At 47.8% G+C, this 16,548-nt stretch overlaps 24 non-coding genes and 3 pseudogenes across 24 annotated transcripts; all 27 read left to right on the top strand.

The window, feature by feature from the left end:
- Positions 1 to 136: 136 nt before the first annotated feature.
- LOC140996962 (5S ribosomal RNA) lies at positions 137 to 255 on the top strand. Its single transcript, XR_012178931.1, has one exon. It is a non-coding gene; the product is annotated as a 5S ribosomal RNA (ribosomal RNA).
- Positions 256 to 761: 506 nt separating this feature from the next.
- On the top strand, positions 762 to 870 carry LOC140996880 (5S ribosomal RNA; annotated as a pseudogene).
- Positions 871 to 1,376: 506 nt separating this feature from the next.
- Positions 1,377 to 1,495, top strand: LOC140996961 (5S ribosomal RNA). The gene has a single exon (XR_012178930.1). It is a non-coding gene; the product is annotated as a 5S ribosomal RNA (ribosomal RNA).
- A 506-nt stretch (positions 1,496 to 2,001) lies between these two features.
- LOC140997326 (5S ribosomal RNA) lies at positions 2,002 to 2,120 on the top strand. Its single transcript, XR_012179274.1, has one exon. It is a non-coding gene; the product is annotated as a 5S ribosomal RNA (ribosomal RNA).
- Positions 2,121 to 2,626: 506 nt separating this feature from the next.
- LOC140996960 (5S ribosomal RNA) lies at positions 2,627 to 2,745 on the top strand. Its single transcript, XR_012178929.1, has one exon. It is a non-coding gene; the product is annotated as a 5S ribosomal RNA (ribosomal RNA).
- A 506-nt stretch (positions 2,746 to 3,251) lies between these two features.
- Positions 3,252 to 3,350, top strand: LOC140996899 (5S ribosomal RNA; annotated as a pseudogene).
- A 506-nt stretch (positions 3,351 to 3,856) lies between these two features.
- On the top strand, positions 3,857 to 3,975 carry LOC140996958 (5S ribosomal RNA). Its single transcript, XR_012178927.1, has one exon. It is a non-coding gene; the product is annotated as a 5S ribosomal RNA (ribosomal RNA).
- A 506-nt stretch (positions 3,976 to 4,481) lies between these two features.
- Positions 4,482 to 4,600, top strand: LOC140996957 (5S ribosomal RNA). Its single transcript, XR_012178926.1, has one exon. It is a non-coding gene; the product is annotated as a 5S ribosomal RNA (ribosomal RNA).
- A 506-nt stretch (positions 4,601 to 5,106) lies between these two features.
- On the top strand, positions 5,107 to 5,225 carry LOC140996956 (5S ribosomal RNA). Its single transcript, XR_012178925.1, has one exon. It is a non-coding gene; the product is annotated as a 5S ribosomal RNA (ribosomal RNA).
- A 506-nt stretch (positions 5,226 to 5,731) lies between these two features.
- On the top strand, positions 5,732 to 5,850 carry LOC140996955 (5S ribosomal RNA). Its single transcript, XR_012178924.1, has one exon. It is a non-coding gene; the product is annotated as a 5S ribosomal RNA (ribosomal RNA).
- A 506-nt stretch (positions 5,851 to 6,356) lies between these two features.
- Positions 6,357 to 6,475, top strand: LOC140996954 (5S ribosomal RNA). The gene has a single exon (XR_012178923.1). It is a non-coding gene; the product is annotated as a 5S ribosomal RNA (ribosomal RNA).
- A 506-nt stretch (positions 6,476 to 6,981) lies between these two features.
- LOC140996872 (5S ribosomal RNA) lies at positions 6,982 to 7,090 on the top strand (annotated as a pseudogene).
- Positions 7,091 to 7,596: 506 nt separating this feature from the next.
- LOC140996953 (5S ribosomal RNA) lies at positions 7,597 to 7,715 on the top strand. Its single transcript, XR_012178922.1, has one exon. It is a non-coding gene; the product is annotated as a 5S ribosomal RNA (ribosomal RNA).
- A 506-nt stretch (positions 7,716 to 8,221) lies between these two features.
- LOC140996952 (5S ribosomal RNA) lies at positions 8,222 to 8,340 on the top strand. Its single transcript, XR_012178921.1, has one exon. It is a non-coding gene; the product is annotated as a 5S ribosomal RNA (ribosomal RNA).
- Positions 8,341 to 8,846: 506 nt separating this feature from the next.
- On the top strand, positions 8,847 to 8,965 carry LOC140996951 (5S ribosomal RNA). Its single transcript, XR_012178920.1, has one exon. It is a non-coding gene; the product is annotated as a 5S ribosomal RNA (ribosomal RNA).
- A 506-nt stretch (positions 8,966 to 9,471) lies between these two features.
- Positions 9,472 to 9,590, top strand: LOC140996950 (5S ribosomal RNA). The gene has a single exon (XR_012178919.1). It is a non-coding gene; the product is annotated as a 5S ribosomal RNA (ribosomal RNA).
- Positions 9,591 to 10,096: 506 nt separating this feature from the next.
- On the top strand, positions 10,097 to 10,215 carry LOC140996948 (5S ribosomal RNA). Its single transcript, XR_012178918.1, has one exon. It is a non-coding gene; the product is annotated as a 5S ribosomal RNA (ribosomal RNA).
- A 506-nt stretch (positions 10,216 to 10,721) lies between these two features.
- On the top strand, positions 10,722 to 10,840 carry LOC140996946 (5S ribosomal RNA). The gene has a single exon (XR_012178916.1). It is a non-coding gene; the product is annotated as a 5S ribosomal RNA (ribosomal RNA).
- A 506-nt stretch (positions 10,841 to 11,346) lies between these two features.
- LOC140996945 (5S ribosomal RNA) lies at positions 11,347 to 11,465 on the top strand. The gene has a single exon (XR_012178915.1). It is a non-coding gene; the product is annotated as a 5S ribosomal RNA (ribosomal RNA).
- Positions 11,466 to 11,971: 506 nt separating this feature from the next.
- On the top strand, positions 11,972 to 12,090 carry LOC140996944 (5S ribosomal RNA). Its single transcript, XR_012178914.1, has one exon. It is a non-coding gene; the product is annotated as a 5S ribosomal RNA (ribosomal RNA).
- A 506-nt stretch (positions 12,091 to 12,596) lies between these two features.
- Positions 12,597 to 12,715, top strand: LOC140996943 (5S ribosomal RNA). The gene has a single exon (XR_012178913.1). It is a non-coding gene; the product is annotated as a 5S ribosomal RNA (ribosomal RNA).
- Positions 12,716 to 13,221: 506 nt separating this feature from the next.
- On the top strand, positions 13,222 to 13,340 carry LOC140996942 (5S ribosomal RNA). The gene has a single exon (XR_012178912.1). It is a non-coding gene; the product is annotated as a 5S ribosomal RNA (ribosomal RNA).
- A 506-nt stretch (positions 13,341 to 13,846) lies between these two features.
- Positions 13,847 to 13,965, top strand: LOC140996941 (5S ribosomal RNA). The gene has a single exon (XR_012178911.1). It is a non-coding gene; the product is annotated as a 5S ribosomal RNA (ribosomal RNA).
- Positions 13,966 to 14,471: 506 nt separating this feature from the next.
- Positions 14,472 to 14,590, top strand: LOC140996940 (5S ribosomal RNA). Its single transcript, XR_012178910.1, has one exon. It is a non-coding gene; the product is annotated as a 5S ribosomal RNA (ribosomal RNA).
- A 506-nt stretch (positions 14,591 to 15,096) lies between these two features.
- LOC140996939 (5S ribosomal RNA) lies at positions 15,097 to 15,215 on the top strand. The gene has a single exon (XR_012178909.1). It is a non-coding gene; the product is annotated as a 5S ribosomal RNA (ribosomal RNA).
- A 506-nt stretch (positions 15,216 to 15,721) lies between these two features.
- LOC140997310 (5S ribosomal RNA) lies at positions 15,722 to 15,840 on the top strand. The gene has a single exon (XR_012179259.1). It is a non-coding gene; the product is annotated as a 5S ribosomal RNA (ribosomal RNA).
- A 506-nt stretch (positions 15,841 to 16,346) lies between these two features.
- LOC140996938 (5S ribosomal RNA) lies at positions 16,347 to 16,465 on the top strand. Its single transcript, XR_012178908.1, has one exon. It is a non-coding gene; the product is annotated as a 5S ribosomal RNA (ribosomal RNA).
- Positions 16,466 to 16,548: the final 83 nt, after the last annotated feature.

Raw genomic sequence — 16,548 nt, 5'->3', positions numbered from 1 at the left:
GCTATGAAGGCTCATTTTTCATCCTGGTAACAGGATTTGCTTTATTTCTGGACGTACCCTACCTGCACTCCAAGGCAAAACAATGAAACGCCATCTGAGGGCATCTTCAAAAGGCCTTTTTCGGGGTGCACGTGTGGCTTACGGCCATACCACTCTGAACACGCCCGATCTCGTCCGATCTCGGAAGCTAAGCAGGGTCGGGCCTGGTTAGTACTTGGATGGGAGACCGCCTGGGAATACCAGGTGCTGTAAGCTTTTTGACTTCTCTCTACAGACACCAGGCGGCGCTGCAGCTTCTTCAGTGGAGACAGAGGGTTGAAAAAAACCAGCAGCCTGTCTCTGCTTTTCCGATCATGCAGGCTGTCTGTTAAGGTGGAGCAATGTAAATGGCTAGTCCTTCGCTTCCTGTCTCCACTTCATGCTGTTTTATGCTACTGCTTCATTCCATTTCAGAGGGAAATATGGTACATTTTCCTCCTCTAAACATGTAATTATTTGATCCAATCGAATGCATCAATGAAAACACTGCTGAGACAATGATGTGTCAGTGCTTACCAATCCACTGACAGCTGTTTTCCATACAGCCAAAGCCTGGGAAATGTGAAAACAGGTGACGGCAGAGCTTGCTATGAAGGCTCATTTTTCATCCTGGTAACAGGATTTGCTTTATTTCTGGACGTACCCTACCTGCACTCCAAGGCAAAACAATGAAACGCCATCTGAGGGCATCTTTAAAAGGCCTTTTTCGGGGTGCACGTGTGGCTTACGGCCATACCACTCTGAACACGTCCGATCTCGGAAGCTAAGCAGGGTCGGGCCTGGTTAGTACTTGGATGGGAGACCGCCTGGGAATACCAGGTGCTGTAAGCTTTTTGACTTCTCTCTACAGACACCAGGCGGCGCTGCAGCTTCTTCAGTGGAGACAGAGGGTTGAAAAAAACCAGCAGCCTGTCTCTGCTTTTCCGATCATGCAGGCTGTCTGTTAAGGTGGAGCAATGTAAATGGCTAGTCCTTCGCTTCCTGTCTCCACTTCATGCTGTTTTATGCTACTGCTTCATTCCATTTCAGAGGGAAATATGGTACATTTTCCTCCTCTAAACATGTAATTATTTGATCCAATCGAATGCATCAATGAAAACACTGCTGAGACAATGATGTGTCAGTGCTTACCAATCCACTGACAGCTGTTTTCCATACAGCCAAAGCCTGGGAAATGTGAAAACAGGTGACGGCAGAGCTTGCTATGAAGGCTCATTTTTCATCCTGGTAACAGGATTTGCTTTATTTCTGGACGTACCCTACCTGCACTCCAAGGCAAAACAATGAAACGCCATCTGAGGGCATCTTTAAAAGGCCTTTTTCGGGGTGCACGTGTGGCTTACGGCCATACCACTCTGAACACGCCCGATCTCGTCCGATCTCGGAAGCTAAGCAGGGTCGGGCCTGGTTAGTACTTGGATGGGAGACCGCCTGGGAATACCAGGTGCTGTAAGCTTTTTGACTTCTCTCTACAGACACCAGGCGGCGCTGCAGCTTCTTCAGTGGAGACAGAGGGTTGAAAAAAACCAGCAGCCTGTCTCTGCTTTTCCGATCATGCAGGCTGTCTGTTAAGGTGGAGCAATGTAAATGGCTAGTCCTTCGCTTCCTGTCTCCACTTCATGCTGTTTTATGCTACTGCTTCATTCCATTTCAGAGGGAAATATGGTACATTTTCCTCCTCTAAACATGTAATTATTTGATCCAATCGAATGCATCAATGAAAACACTGCTGAGACAATGATGTGTCAGTGCTTACCAATCCACTGACAGCTGTTTTCCATACAGCCAAAGCCTGGGAAATGTGAAAACAGGTGACGGCAGAGCTTGCTATGAAGGCTCATTTTTCATCCTGGTAACAGGATTTGCTTTATTTCTGGACGTACCCTACCTGCACTCCAAGGCAAAACAATGAAACGCCATCTGAGGGCATCTTCAAAAGGCCTTTTTCGGGGTGCACGTGTGGCTTACGGCCATACCACTCTGAACACGCCCGATCTCGTACGATCTCGGAAGCTAAGCAGGGTCGGGCCTGGTTAGTACTTGGATGGGAGACCGCCTGGGAATACCAGGTGCTGTAAGCTTTTTGACTTCTCTCTACAGACACCAGGCGGCGCTGCAGCTTCTTCAGTGGAGACAGAGGGTTGAAAAAAACCAGCAGCCTGTCTCTGCTTTTCCGATCATGCAGGCTGTCTGTTAAGGTGGAGCAATGTAAATGGCTAGTCCTTCGCTTCCTGTCTCCACTTCATGCTGTTTTATGCTACTGCTTCATTCCATTTCAGAGGGAAATATGGTACATTTTCCTCCTCTAAACATGTAATTATTTGATCCAATCGAATGCATCAATGAAAACACTGCTGAGACAATGATGTGTCAGTGCTTACCAATCCACTGACAGCTGTTTTCCATACAGCCAAAGCCTGGGAAATGTGAAAACAGGTGACGGCAGAGCTTGCTATGAAGGCTCATTTTTCATCCTGGTAACAGGATTTGCTTTATTTCTGGACGTACCCTACCTGCACTCCAAGGCAAAACAATGAAACGCCATCTGAGGGCATCTTTAAAAGGCCTTTTTCGGGGTGCACGTGTGGCTTACGGCCATACCACTCTGAACACGCCCGATCTCGTCCGATCTCGGAAGCTAAGCAGGGTCGGGCCTGGTTAGTACTTGGATGGGAGACCGCCTGGGAATACCAGGTGCTGTAAGCTTTTTGACTTCTCTCTACAGACACCAGGCGGCGCTGCAGCTTCTTCAGTGGAGACAGAGGGTTGAAAAAAACCAGCAGCCTGTCTCTGCTTTTCCGATCATGCAGGCTGTCTGTTAAGGTGGAGCAATGTAAATGGCTAGTCCTTCGCTTCCTGTCTCCACTTCATGCTGTTTTATGCTACTGCTTCATTCCATTTCAGAGGGAAATATGGTACATTTTCCTCCTCTAAACATGTAATTATTTGATCCAATCGAATGCATCAATGAAAACACTGCTGAGACAATGATGTGTCAGTGCTTACCAATCCACTGACAGCTGTTTTCCATACAGCCAAAGCCTGGGAAATGTGAAAACAGGTGACGGCAGAGCTTGCTATGAAGGCTCATTTTTCATCCTGGTAACAGGATTTGCTTTATTTCTGGACGTACCCTACCTGCACTCCAAGGCAAAACAATGAAACGCCATCTGAGGGCATCTTTAAAAGGCCTTTTTCGGGGTGCACGTGTGGCTTACGGCCATACCACTCTGAACACGCCCGATCTCGTCCGATCTCGGAAGCTAAGCAGGGTCGGGCCTGGTTAGTGGGAATACCAGGTGCTGTAAGCTTTTTGACTTCTCTCTACAGACACCAGGCGGCGCTGCAGCTTCTTCAGTGGAGACAGAGGGTTGAAAAAAACCAGCAGCCTGTCTCTGCTTTTCCGATCATGCAGGCTGTCTGTTAAGGTGGAGCAATGTAAATGGCTAGTCCTTCGCTTCCTGTCTCCACTTCATGCTGTTTTATGCTACTGCTTCATTCCATTTCAGAGGGAAATATGGTACATTTTCCTCCTCTAAACATGTAATTATTTGATCCAATCGAATGCATCAATGAAAACACTGCTGAGACAATGATGTGTCAGTGCTTACCAATCCACTGACAGCTGTTTTCCATACAGCCAAAGCCTGGGAAATGTGAAAACAGGTGACGGCAGAGCTTGCTATGAAGGCTCATTTTTCATCCTGGTAACAGGATTTGCTTTATTTCTGGACGTACCCTACCTGCACTCCAAGGCAAAACAATGAAACGCCATCTGAGGGCATCTTTAAAAGGCCTTTTTCGGGGTGCACGTGTGGCTTACGGCCATACCACTCTGAACACGCCCGATCTCGTCCGATCTCGGAAGCTAAGCAGGGTCGGGCCTGGTTAGTACTTGGATGGGAGACCGCCTGGGAATACCAGGTGCTGTAAGCTTTTTGACTTCTCTCTACAGACACCAGGCGGCGCTGCAGCTTCTTCAGTGGAGACAGAGGGTTGAAAAAAACCAGCAGCCTGTCTCTGCTTTTCCGATCATGCAGGCTGTCTGTTAAGGTGGAGCAATGTAAATGGCTAGTCCTTCGCTTCCTGTCTCCACTTCATGCTGTTTTATGCTACTGCTTCATTCCATTTCAGAGGGAAATATGGTACATTTTCCTCCTCTAAACATGTAATTATTTGATCCAATCGAATGCATCAATGAAAACACTGCTGAGACAATGATGTGTCAGTGCTTACCAATCCACTGACAGCTGTTTTCCATACAGCCAAAGCCTGGGAAATGTGAAAACAGGTGACGGCAGAGCTTGCTATGAAGGCTCATTTTTCATCCTGGTAACAGGATTTGCTTTATTTCTGGACGTACCCTACCTGCACTCCAAGGCAAAACAATGAAACGCCATCTGAGGGCATCTTTAAAAGGCCTTTTTCGGGGTGCACGTGTGGCTTACGGCCATACCACTCTGAACACGCCCGATCTCGTCCGATCTCGGAAGCTAAGCAGGGTCGGGCCTGGTTAGTACTTGGATGGGAGACCGCCTGGGAATACCAGGTGCTGTAAGCTTTTTGACTTCTCTCTACAGACACCAGGCGGCGCTGCAGCTTCTTCAGTGGAGACAGAGGGTTGAAAAAAACCAGCAGCCTGTCTCTGCTTTTCCGATCATGCAGGCTGTCTGTTAAGGTGGAGCAATGTAAATGGCTAGTCCTTCGCTTCCTGTCTCCACTTCATGCTGTTTTATGCTACTGCTTCATTCCATTTCAGAGGGAAATATGGTACATTTTCCTCCTCTAAACATGTAATTATTTGATCCAATCGAATGCATCAATGAAAACACTGCTGAGACAATGATGTGTCAGTGCTTACCAATCCACTGACAGCTGTTTTCCATACAGCCAAAGCCTGGGAAATGTGAAAACAGGTGACGGCAGAGCTTGCTATGAAGGCTCATTTTTCATCCTGGTAACAGGATTTGCTTTATTTCTGGACGTACCCTACCTGCACTCCAAGGCACAACAATGAAACGCCATCTGAGGGCATCTTTAAAAGGCCTTTTTCGGGGTGCACGTGTGGCTTACGGCCATACCACTCTGAACACGCCCGATCTCGTCCGATCTCGGAAGCTAAGCAGGGTCGGGCCTGGTTAGTACTTGGATGGGAGACCGCCTGGGAATACCAGGTGCTGTAAGCTTTTTCACTTCTCTCTACAGACACCAGGCGGCGCTGCAGCTTCTTCAGTGGAGACAGAGGGTTGAAAAAAACCAGCAGCCTGTCTCTGCTTTTCCGATCATGCAGGCTGTCTGTTAAGGTGGAGCAATGTAAATGGCTAGTCCTTCGCTTCCTGTCTCCACTTCATGCTGTTTTATGCTACTGCTTCATTCCATTTCAGAGGGAAATATGGTACATTTTCCTCCTCTAAACATGTAATTATTTGATCCAATCGAATGCATCAATGAAAACACTGCTGAGACAATGATGTGTCAGTGCTTACCAATCCACTGACAGCTGTTTTCCATACAGCCAAAGCCTGGGAAATGTGAAAACAGGTGACGGCAGAGCTTGCTATGAAGGCTCATTTTTCATCCTGGTAACAGGATTTGCTTTATTTCTGGACGTACCCTACCTGCACTCCAAGGCAAAACAATGAAACGCCATCTGAGGGCATCTTTAAAAGGCCTTTTTCGGGGTGCACGTGTGGCTTACGGCCATACCACTCTGAACACGCCCGATCTCGTCCGATCTCGGAAGCTAAGCAGGGTCGGGCCTGGTTAGTACTTGGATGGGAGACCGCCTGGGAATACCAGGTGCTGTAAGCTTTTTGACTTCTCTCTACAGACACCAGGCGGCGCTGCAGCTTCTTCAGTGGAGACAGAGGGTTGAAAAAAACCAGCAGCCTGTCTCTGCTTTTCCGATCATGCAGGCTGTCTGTTAAGGTGGAGCAATGTAAATGGCTAGTCCTTCGCTTCCTGTCTCCACTTCATGCTGTTTTATGCTACTGCTTCATTCCATTTCAGAGGGAAATATGGTACATTTTCCTCCTCTAAACATGTAATTATTTGATCCAATCGAATGCATCAATGAAAACACTGCTGAGACAATGATGTGTCAGTGCTTACCAATCCACTGACAGCTGTTTTCCATACAGCCAAAGCCTGGGAAATGTGAAAACAGGTGACGGCAGAGCTTGCTATGAAGGCTCATTTTTCATCCTGGTAACAGGATTTGCTTTATTTCTGGACGTACCCTACCTGCACTCCAAGGCAAAACAATGAAACGCCATCTGAGGGCATCTTTAAAAGGCCTTTTTCGGGGTGCACGTGTGGCTTACGGCCATACCACTCTGAACACGCCCGATCTCGTCCGATCTCGGAAGCTAAGCAGGGTCGGGCCTGGTTAGTACTTGGATGGGAGACCGCCTGGGAATACCAGGTGCTGTAAGCTTTTTCACTTCTCTCTACAGACACCAGGCGGCGCTGCAGCTTCTTCAGTGGAGACAGAGGGTTGAAAAAAACCAGCAGCCTGTCTCTGCTTTTCCGATCATGCAGGCTGTCTGTTAAGGTGGAGCAATGTAAATGGCTAGTCCTTCGCTTCCTGTCTCCACTTCATGCTGTTTTATGCTACTGCTTCATTCCATTTCAGAGGGAAATATGGTACATTTTCCTCCTCTAAACATGTAATTATTTGATCCAATCGAATGCATCAATGAAAACACTGCTGAGACAATGATGTGTCAGTGCTTACCAATCCACTGACAGCTGTTTTCCATACAGCCAAAGCCTGGGAAATGTGAAAACAGGTGACGGCAGAGCTTGCTATGAAGGCTCATTTTTCATCCTGGTAACAGGATTTGCTTTATTTCTGGACGTACCCTACCTGCACTCCAAGGCAAAACAATGAAACGCCATCTGAGGGCATCTTTAAAAGGCCTTTTTCGGGGTGCACGTGTGGCTTACGGCCATACCACTCTGAACACGCCCGATCTCGGAAGCTAAGCAGGGTCGGGCCTGGTTAGTACTTGGATGGGAGACCGCCTGGGAATACCAGGTGCTGTAAGCTTTTTGACTTCTCTCTACAGACACCAGGCGGCGCTGCAGCTTCTTCAGTGGAGACAGAGGGTTGAAAAAAACCAGCAGCCTGTCTCTGCTTTTCCGATCATGCAGGCTGTCTGTTAAGGTGGAGCAATGTAAATGGCTAGTCCTTCGCTTCCTGTCTCCACTTCATGCTGTTTTATGCTACTGCTTCATTCCATTTCAGAGGGAAATATGGTACATTTTCCTCCTCTAAACATGTAATTATTTGATCCAATCGAATGCATCAATGAAAACACTGCTGAGACAATGATGTGTCAGTGCTTACCAATCCACTGACAGCTGTTTTCCATACAGCCAAAGCCTGGGAAATGTGAAAACAGGTGACGGCAGAGCTTGCTATGAAGGCTCATTTTTCATCCTGGTAACAGGATTTGCTTTATTTCTGGACGTACCCTACCTGCACTCCAAGGCAAAACAATGAAACGCCATCTGAGGGCATCTTTAAAAGGCCTTTTTCGGGGTGCACGTGTGGCTTACGGCCATACCACTCTGAACACGCCCGATCTCGTCCGATCTCGGAAGCTAAGCAGGGTCGGGCCTGGTTAGTACTTGGATGGGAGACCGCCTGGGAATACCAGGTGCTGTAAGCTTTTTGACTTCTCTCTACAGACACCAGGCGGCGCTGCAGCTTCTTCAGTGGAGACAGAGGGTTGAAAAAAACCAGCAGCCTGTCTCTGCTTTTCCGATCATGCAGGCTGTCTGTTAAGGTGGAGCAATGTAAATGGCTAGTCCTTCGCTTCCTGTCTCCACTTCATGCTGTTTTATGCTACTGCTTCATTCCATTTCAGAGGGAAATATGGTACATTTTCCTCCTCTAAACATGTAATTATTTGATCCAATCGAATGCATCAATGAAAACACTGCTGAGACAATGATGTGTCAGTGCTTACCAATCCACTGACAGCTGTTTTCCATACAGCCAAAGCCTGGGAAATGTGAAAACAGGTGACGGCAGAGCTTGCTATGAAGGCTCATTTTTCATCCTGGTAACAGGATTTGCTTTATTTCTGGACGTACCCTACCTGCACTCCAAGGCAAAACAATGAAACGCCATCTGAGGGCATCTTTAAAAGGCCTTTTTCGGGGTGCACGTGTGGCTTACGGCCATACCACTCTGAACACGCCCGATCTCGTCCGATCTCGGAAGCTAAGCAGGGTCGGGCCTGGTTAGTACTTGGATGGGAGACCGCCTGGGAATACCAGGTGCTGTAAGCTTTTTGACTTCTCTCTACAGACACCAGGCGGCGCTGCAGCTTCTTCAGTGGAGACAGAGGGTTGAAAAAAACCAGCAGCCTGTCTCTGCTTTTCCGATCATGCAGGCTGTCTGTTAAGGTGGAGCAATGTAAATGGCTAGTCCTTCGCTTCCTGTCTCCACTTCATGCTGTTTTATGCTACTGCTTCATTCCATTTCAGAGGGAAATATGGTACATTTTCCTCCTCTAAACATGTAATTATTTGATCCAATCGAATGCATCAATGAAAACACTGCTGAGACAATGATGTGTCAGTGCTTACCAATCCACTGACAGCTGTTTTCCATACAGCCAAAGCCTGGGAAATGTGAAAACAGGTGACGGCAGAGCTTGCTATGAAGGCTCATTTTTCATCCTGGTAACAGGATTTGCTTTATTTCTGGACGTACCCTACCTGCACTCCAAGGCACAACAATGAAACGCCATCTGAGGGCATCTTTAAAAGGCCTTTTTCGGGGTGCACGTGTGGCTTACGGCCATACCACTCTGAACACGCCCGATCTCGTCCGATCTCGGAAGCTAAGCAGGGTCGGGCCTGGTTAGTACTTGGATGGGAGACCGCCTGGGAATACCAGGTGCTGTAAGCTTTTTCACTTCTCTCTACAGACACCAGGCGGCGCTGCAGCTTCTTCAGTGGAGACAGAGGGTTGAAAAAAACCAGCAGCCTGTCTCTGCTTTTCCGATCATGCAGGCTGTCTGTTAAGGTGGAGCAATGTAAATGGCTAGTCCTTCGCTTCCTGTCTCCACTTCATGCTGTTTTATGCTACTGCTTCATTCCATTTCAGAGGGAAATATGGTACATTTTCCTCCTCTAAACATGTAATTATTTGATCCAATCGAATGCATCAATGAAAACACTGCTGAGACAATGATGTGTCAGTGCTTACCAATCCACTGACAGCTGTTTTCCATACAGCCAAAGCCTGGGAAATGTGAAAACAGGTGACGGCAGAGCTTGCTATGAAGGCTCATTTTTCATCCTGGTAACAGGATTTGCTTTATTTCTGGACGTACCCTACCTGCACTCCAAGGCAAAACAATGAAACGCCATCTGAGGGCATCTTTAAAAGGCCTTTTTCGGGGTGCACGTGTGGCTTACGGCCATACCACTCTGAACACGCCCGATCTCGTCCGATCTCGGAAGCTAAGCAGGGTCGGGCCTGGTTAGTACTTGGATGGGAGACCGCCTGGGAATACCAGGTGCTGTAAGCTTTTTGACTTCTCTCTACAGACACCAGGCGGCGCTGCAGCTTCTTCAGTGGAGACAGAGGGTTGAAAAAAACCAGCAGCCTGTCTCTGCTTTTCCGATCATGCAGGCTGTCTGTTAAGGTGGAGCAATGTAAATGGCTAGTCCTTCGCTTCCTGTCTCCACTTCATGCTGTTTTATGCTACTGCTTCATTCCATTTCAGAGGGAAATATGGTACATTTTCCTCCTCTAAACATGTAATTATTTGATCCAATCGAATGCATCAATGAAAACACTGCTGAGACAATGATGTGTCAGTGCTTACCAATCCACTGACAGCTGTTTTCCATACAGCCAAAGCCTGGGAAATGTGAAAACAGGTGACGGCAGAGCTTGCTATGAAGGCTCATTTTTCATCCTGGTAACAGGATTTGCTTTATTTCTGGACGTACCCTACCTGCACTCCAAGGCAAAACAATGAAACGCCATCTGAGGGCATCTTTAAAAGGCCTTTTTCGGGGTGCACGTGTGGCTTACGGCCATACCACTCTGAACACGCCCGATCTCGTCCGATCTCGGAAGCTAAGCAGGGTCGGGCCTGGTTAGTACTTGGATGGGAGACCGCCTGGGAATACCAGGTGCTGTAAGCTTTTTCACTTCTCTCTACAGACACCAGGCGGCGCTGCAGCTTCTTCAGTGGAGACAGAGGGTTGAAAAAAACCAGCAGCCTGTCTCTGCTTTTCCGATCATGCAGGCTGTCTGTTAAGGTGGAGCAATGTAAATGGCTAGTCCTTCGCTTCCTGTCTCCACTTCATGCTGTTTTATGCTACTGCTTCATTCCATTTCAGAGGGAAATATGGTACATTTTCCTCCTCTAAACATGTAATTATTTGATCCAATCGAATGCATCAATGAAAACACTGCTGAGACAATGATGTGTCAGTGCTTACCAATCCACTGACAGCTGTTTTCCATACAGCCAAAGCCTGGGAAATGTGAAAACAGGTGACGGCAGAGCTTGCTATGAAGGCTCATTTTTCATCCTGGTAACAGGATTTGCTTTATTTCTGGACGTACCCTACCTGCACTCCAAGGCAAAACAATGAAACGCCATCTGAGGGCATCTTCAAAAGGCCTTTTTCGGGGTGCACGTGTGGCTTACGGCCATACCACTCTGAACACGCCCGATCTCGTCCGATCTCGGAAGCTAAGCAGGGTCGGGCCTGGTTAGTACTTGGATGGGAGACCGCCTGGGAATACCAGGTGCTGTAAGCTTTTTGACTTCTCTCTACAGACACCAGGCGGCGCTGCAGCTTCTTCAGTGGAGACAGAGGGTTGAAAAAAACCAGCAGCCTGTCTCTGCTTTTCCGATCATGCAGGCTGTCTGTTAAGGTGGAGCAATGTAAATGGCTAGTCCTTCGCTTCCTGTCTCCACTTCATGCTGTTTTATGCTACTGCTTCATTCCATTTCAGAGGGAAATATGGTACATTTTCCTCCTCTAAACATGTAATTATTTGATCCAATCGAATGCATCAATGAAAACACTGCTGAGACAATGATGTGTCAGTGCTTACCAATCCACTGACAGCTGTTTTCCATACAGCCAAAGCCTGGGAAATGTGAAAACAGGTGACGGCAGAGCTTGCTATGAAGGCTCATTTTTCATCCTGGTAACAGGATTTGCTTTATTTCTGGACGTACCCTACCTGCACTCCAAGGCAAAACAATGAAACGCCATCTGAGGGCATCTTTAAAAGGCCTTTTTCGGGGTGCACGTGTGGCTTACGGCCATACCACTCTGAACACGCCCGATCTCGTCCGATCTCGGAAGCTAAGCAGGGTCGGGCCTGGTTAGTACTTGGATGGGAGACCGCCTGGGAATACCAGGTGCTGTAAGCTTTTTGACTTCTCTCTACAGACACCAGGCGGCGCTGCAGCTTCTTCAGTGGAGACAGAGGGTTGAAAAAAACCAGCAGCCTGTCTCTGCTTTTCCGATCATGCAGGCTGTCTGTTAAGGTGGAGCAATGTAAATGGCTAGTCCTTCGCTTCCTGTCTCCACTTCATGCTGTTTTATGCTACTGCTTCATTCCATTTCAGAGGGAAATATGGTACATTTTCCTCCTCTAAACATGTAATTATTTGATCCAATCGAATGCATCAATGAAAACACTGCTGAGACAATGATGTGTCAGTGCTTACCAATCCACTGACAGCTGTTTTCCATACAGCCAAAGCCTGGGAAATGTGAAAACAGGTGACGGCAGAGCTTGCTATGAAGGCTCATTTTTCATCCTGGTAACAGGATTTGCTTTATTTCTGGACGTACCCTACCTGCACTCCAAGGCAAAACAATGAAACGCCATCTGAGGGCATCTTCAAAAGGCCTTTTTCGGGGTGCACGTGTGGCTTACGGCCATACCACTCTGAACACGCCCGATCTCGTCCGATCTCGGAAGCTAAGCAGGGTCGGGCCTGGTTAGTACTTGGATGGGAGACCGCCTGGGAATACCAGGTGCTGTAAGCTTTTTGACTTCTCTCTACAGACACCAGGCGGCGCTGCAGCTTCTTCAGTGGAGACAGAGGGTTGAAAAAAACCAGCAGCCTGTCTCTGCTTTTCCGATCATGCAGGCTGTCTGTTAAGGTGGAGCAATGTAAATGGCTAGTCCTTCGCTTCCTGTCTCCACTTCATGCTGTTTTATGCTACTGCTTCATTCCATTTCAGAGGGAAATATGGTACATTTTCCTCCTCTAAACATGTAATTATTTGATCCAATCGAATGCATCAATGAAAACACTGCTGAGACAATGATGTGTCAGTGCTTACCAATCCACTGACAGCTGTTTTCCATACAGCCAAAGCCTGGGAAATGTGAAAACAGGTGACGGCAGAGCTTGCTATGAAGGCTCATTTTTCATCCTGGTAACAGGATTTGCTTTATTTCTGGACGTACCCTACCTGCACTCCAAGGCAAAACAATGAAACGCCATCTGAGGGCATCTTTAAAAGGCCTTTTTCGGGGTGCACGTGTGGCTTACGGCCATACCACTCTGAACACGCCCGATCTCGTCCGATCTCGGAAGCTAAGCAGGGTCGGGCCTGGTTAGTACTTGGATGGGAGACCGCCTGGGAATACCAGGTGCTGTAAGCTTTTTGACTTCTCTCTACAGACACCAGGCGGCGCTGCAGCTTCTTCAGTGGAGACAGAGGGTTGAAAAAAACCAGCAGCCTGTCTCTGCTTTTCCGATCATGCAGGCTGTCTGTTAAGGTGGAGCAATGTAAATGGCTAGTCCTTCGCTTCCTGTCTCCACTTCATGCTGTTTTATGCTACTGCTTCATTCCATTTCAGAGGGAAATATGGTACATTTTCCTCCTCTAAACATGTAATTATTTGATCCAATCGAATGCATCAATGAAAACACTGCTGAGACAATGATGTGTCAGTGCTTACCAATCCACTGACAGCTGTTTTCCATACAGCCAAAGCCTGGGAAATGTGAAAACAGGTGACGGCAGAGCTTGCTATGAAGGCTCATTTTTCATCCTGGTAACAGGATTTGCTTTATTTCTGGACGTACCCTACCTGCACTCCAAGGCAAAACAATGAAACGCCATCTGAGAGCATCTTCAAAAGGCCTTTTTCGGGGTGCACGTGTGGCTTACGGCCATACCACTCTGAACACGCCCGATCTCGTCCGATCTCGGAAGCTAAGCAGGGTCGGGCCTGGTTAGTACTTGGATGGGAGACCGCCTGGGAATACCAGGTGCTGTAAGCTTTTTCACTTCTCTCTACAGACACCAGGCGGCGCTGCAGCTTCTTCAGTGGAGACAGAGGGTTGAAAAAAACCAGCAGCCTGTCTCTGCTTTTCCGATCATGCAGGCTGTCTGTTAAGGTGGAGCAATGTAAATGGCTAGTCCTTCGCTTCCTGTCTCCACTTCATGCTGTTTTATGCTACTGCTTCATTCCATTTCAGAGGGAAATATGGTACATTTTCCTCCTCTAAACATGTAATTATTTGATCCAATCGAATGCATCAATGAAAACACTGCTGAGACAATGATGTGTCAGTGCTTACCAATCCACTGACAGCTGTTTTCCATACAGCCAAAGCCTGGGAAATGTGAAAACAGGTGACGGCAGAGCTTGCTATGAAGGCTCATTTTTCATCCTGGTAACAGGATTTGCTTTATTTCTGGACGTACCCTACCTGCACTCCAAGGCAAAACAATGAAACGCCATCTGAGGGCATCTTTAAAAGGCCTTTTTCGGGGTGCACGTGTGGCTTACGGCCATACCACTCTGAACACGCCCGATCTCGTCCGATCTCGGAAGCTAAGCAGGGTCGGGCCTGGTTAGTACTTGGATGGGAGACCGCCTGGGAATACCAGGTGCTGTAAGCTTTTTGACTTCTCTCTACAGACACCAGGCGGCGCTGCAGCTTCTTCAGTGGAGACAGAGGGTTGAAAAAAACCAGCAGCCTGTCTCTGCTTTTCCGATCATGCAGGCTGTCTGTTAAGGTGGAGCAATGTAAATGGCTAGTCCTTCGCTTCCTGTCTCCACTTCATGCTGTTTTATGCTACTGCTTCATTCCATTTCAGAGGGAAATATGGTACATTTTCCTCCTCTAAACATGTAATTATTTGATCCAATCGAATGCATCAATGAAAACACTGCTGAGACAATGATGTGTCAGTGCTTACCAATCCACTGACAGCTGTTTTCCATACAGCCAAAGCCTGGGAAATGTGAAAACAGGTGACGGCAGAGCTTGCTATGAAGGCTCATTTTTCATCCTGGTAACAGGATTTGCTTTATTTCTGGACGTACCCTACCTGCACTCCAAGGCAAAACAATGAAACGCCATCTGAGGGCATCTTCAAAAGGCCTTTTTCGGGGTGCACGTGTGGCTTACGGCCATACCACTCTGAACACGCCCGATCTCGTCCGATCTCGGAAGCTAAGCAGGGTCGGGCCTGGTTAGTACTTGGATGGGAGACCGCCTGGGAATACCAGGTGCTGTAAGCTTTTTCACTTCTCTCTACAGACACCAGGCGGCGCTGCAGCTTCTTCAGTGGAGACAGAGGGTTGAAAAAAACCAGCAGCCTGTCTCTGCTTTTCCGATCATGCAGGCTGTCTGTTAAGGTGGAGCAATGTAAATGGCTAGTCCTTCGCTTCCTGTCTCCACTTCATGCTGTTTTATGCTACTGCTTCATTCCATTTCAGAGGGAAATATGGTACATTTTCCTCCTCTAAACATGTAATTATTTGATCCAATCGAATGCATCAATGAAAACACTGCTGAGACAATGATGTGTCAGTGCTTACCAATCCACTGACAGCTGTTTTCCATACAGCCAAAGCCTGGGAAATGTGAAAACAGGTGACGGCAGAGCTTGCTATGAAGGCTCATTTTTCATCCTGGTAACAGGATTTGCTTTATTTCTGGACGTACCCTACCTGCACTCCAAGGCAAAACAATGAAACGCCATCTGAGGGCATCTTTAAAAGGCCTTTTTCGGGGTGCACGTGTGGCTTACGGCCATACCACTCTGAACACGCCCGATCTCGTCCGATCTCGGAAGCTAAGCAGGGTCGGGCCTGGTTAGTACTTGGATGGGAGACCGCCTGGGAATACCAGGTGCTGTAAGCTTTTTGACTTCTCTCTACAGACACCAGGCGGCGCTGCAGCTTCTTCAGTGGAGACAGAGGGTTGAAAAAAACCAGCAGCCTGTCTCTGCTTTTCCGATCATGCAGGCTGTCTGTTAAGGTGGAGCAATGTAAATGGCTAGTCCTTCGCTTCCTGTCTCCACTTCATGCTGTTTTATGCTACTGCTTCATTCCATTTCAGAGGGAAATATGGTACATTTTCCTCCTCTAAACATGTAATTATTTGATCCAATCGAATGCATCAATGAAAACACTGCTGAGACAATGATGTGTCAGTGCTTACCAATCCACTGACAGCTGTTTTCCATACAGCCAAAGCCTGGGAAATGTGAAAACAGGTGACGGCAGAGCTTGCTATGAAGGCTCATTTTTCATCCTGGTAACAGGATTTGCTTTATTTCTGGACGTACCCTACCTGCACTCCAAGGCAAAACAATGAAACGCCATCTGAGGGCATCTTCAAAAGGCCTTTTTCGGGGTGCACGTGTGGCTTACGGCCATACCACTCTGAACACGCCCGATCTCGTCTGATCTCGGAAGCTAAGCAGGGTCGGGCCTGGTTAGTACTTGGATGGGAGACCGCCTGGGAATACCAGGTGCTGTAAGCTTTTTGACTTCTCTCTACAGACACCAGGCGGCGCTGCAGCTTCTTCAGTGGAGACAGAGGGTTGAAAAAAACCAGCAGCCTGTCTCTGCTTTTCCGATCATGCAGGCTGTCTGTTAAGGTGGAGCAATGTAAATGGCTAGTCCTTCGCTTCCTGTCTCCACTTCATGCTGTTTTATGCTACTGCTTCATTCCATTTCAGAGGGAAATATGGTACATTTTCCTCCTCTAAACATGTAATTATTTGATCCAATCGAATGCATCAATGAAAACACTGCTGAGACAATGATGTGTCAGTGCTTACCAATCCACTGACAGCTGTTTTCCATACAGCCAAAGCCTGGGAAATGTGAAAACAGGTGACGGCAGAGCTTGCTATGAAGGCTCATTTTTCATCCTGGTAACAGGATTTGCTTTATTTCTGGACGTACCCTACCTGCACTCCAAGGCAAAACAATGAAACGCCATCTGAGGGCATCTTCAAAAGGCCTTTTTCGGGGTGCACGTGTGGCTTACGGCCATACCACTCTGAACACGCCCGATCTCGTCCGATCTCGGAAGCTAAGCAGGGTCGGGCCTGGTTAGTACTTGGATGGGAGACCGCCTGGGAATACCAGGTGCTGTAAGCTTTTTGACTTCTCTCTACAGACACCAGGCGGCGCTGCAGCTTCTTCAGTGGAGACAGAGGGTTGAAAAAAAACAGCAGCCTGTC

The sequence above is a fragment of the Pagrus major genome, chromosome 5 (assembly GCF_040436345.1).
Source record: "Pagrus major chromosome 5, Pma_NU_1.0".
In the NCBI taxonomy this organism is placed as follows: Eukaryota; Metazoa; Chordata; class Actinopteri; order Spariformes; family Sparidae; genus Pagrus; species Pagrus major.
Note: the sequence above shows the minus strand (reverse complement) of the source record. Positions and strands in the feature narration are given on the sequence as shown.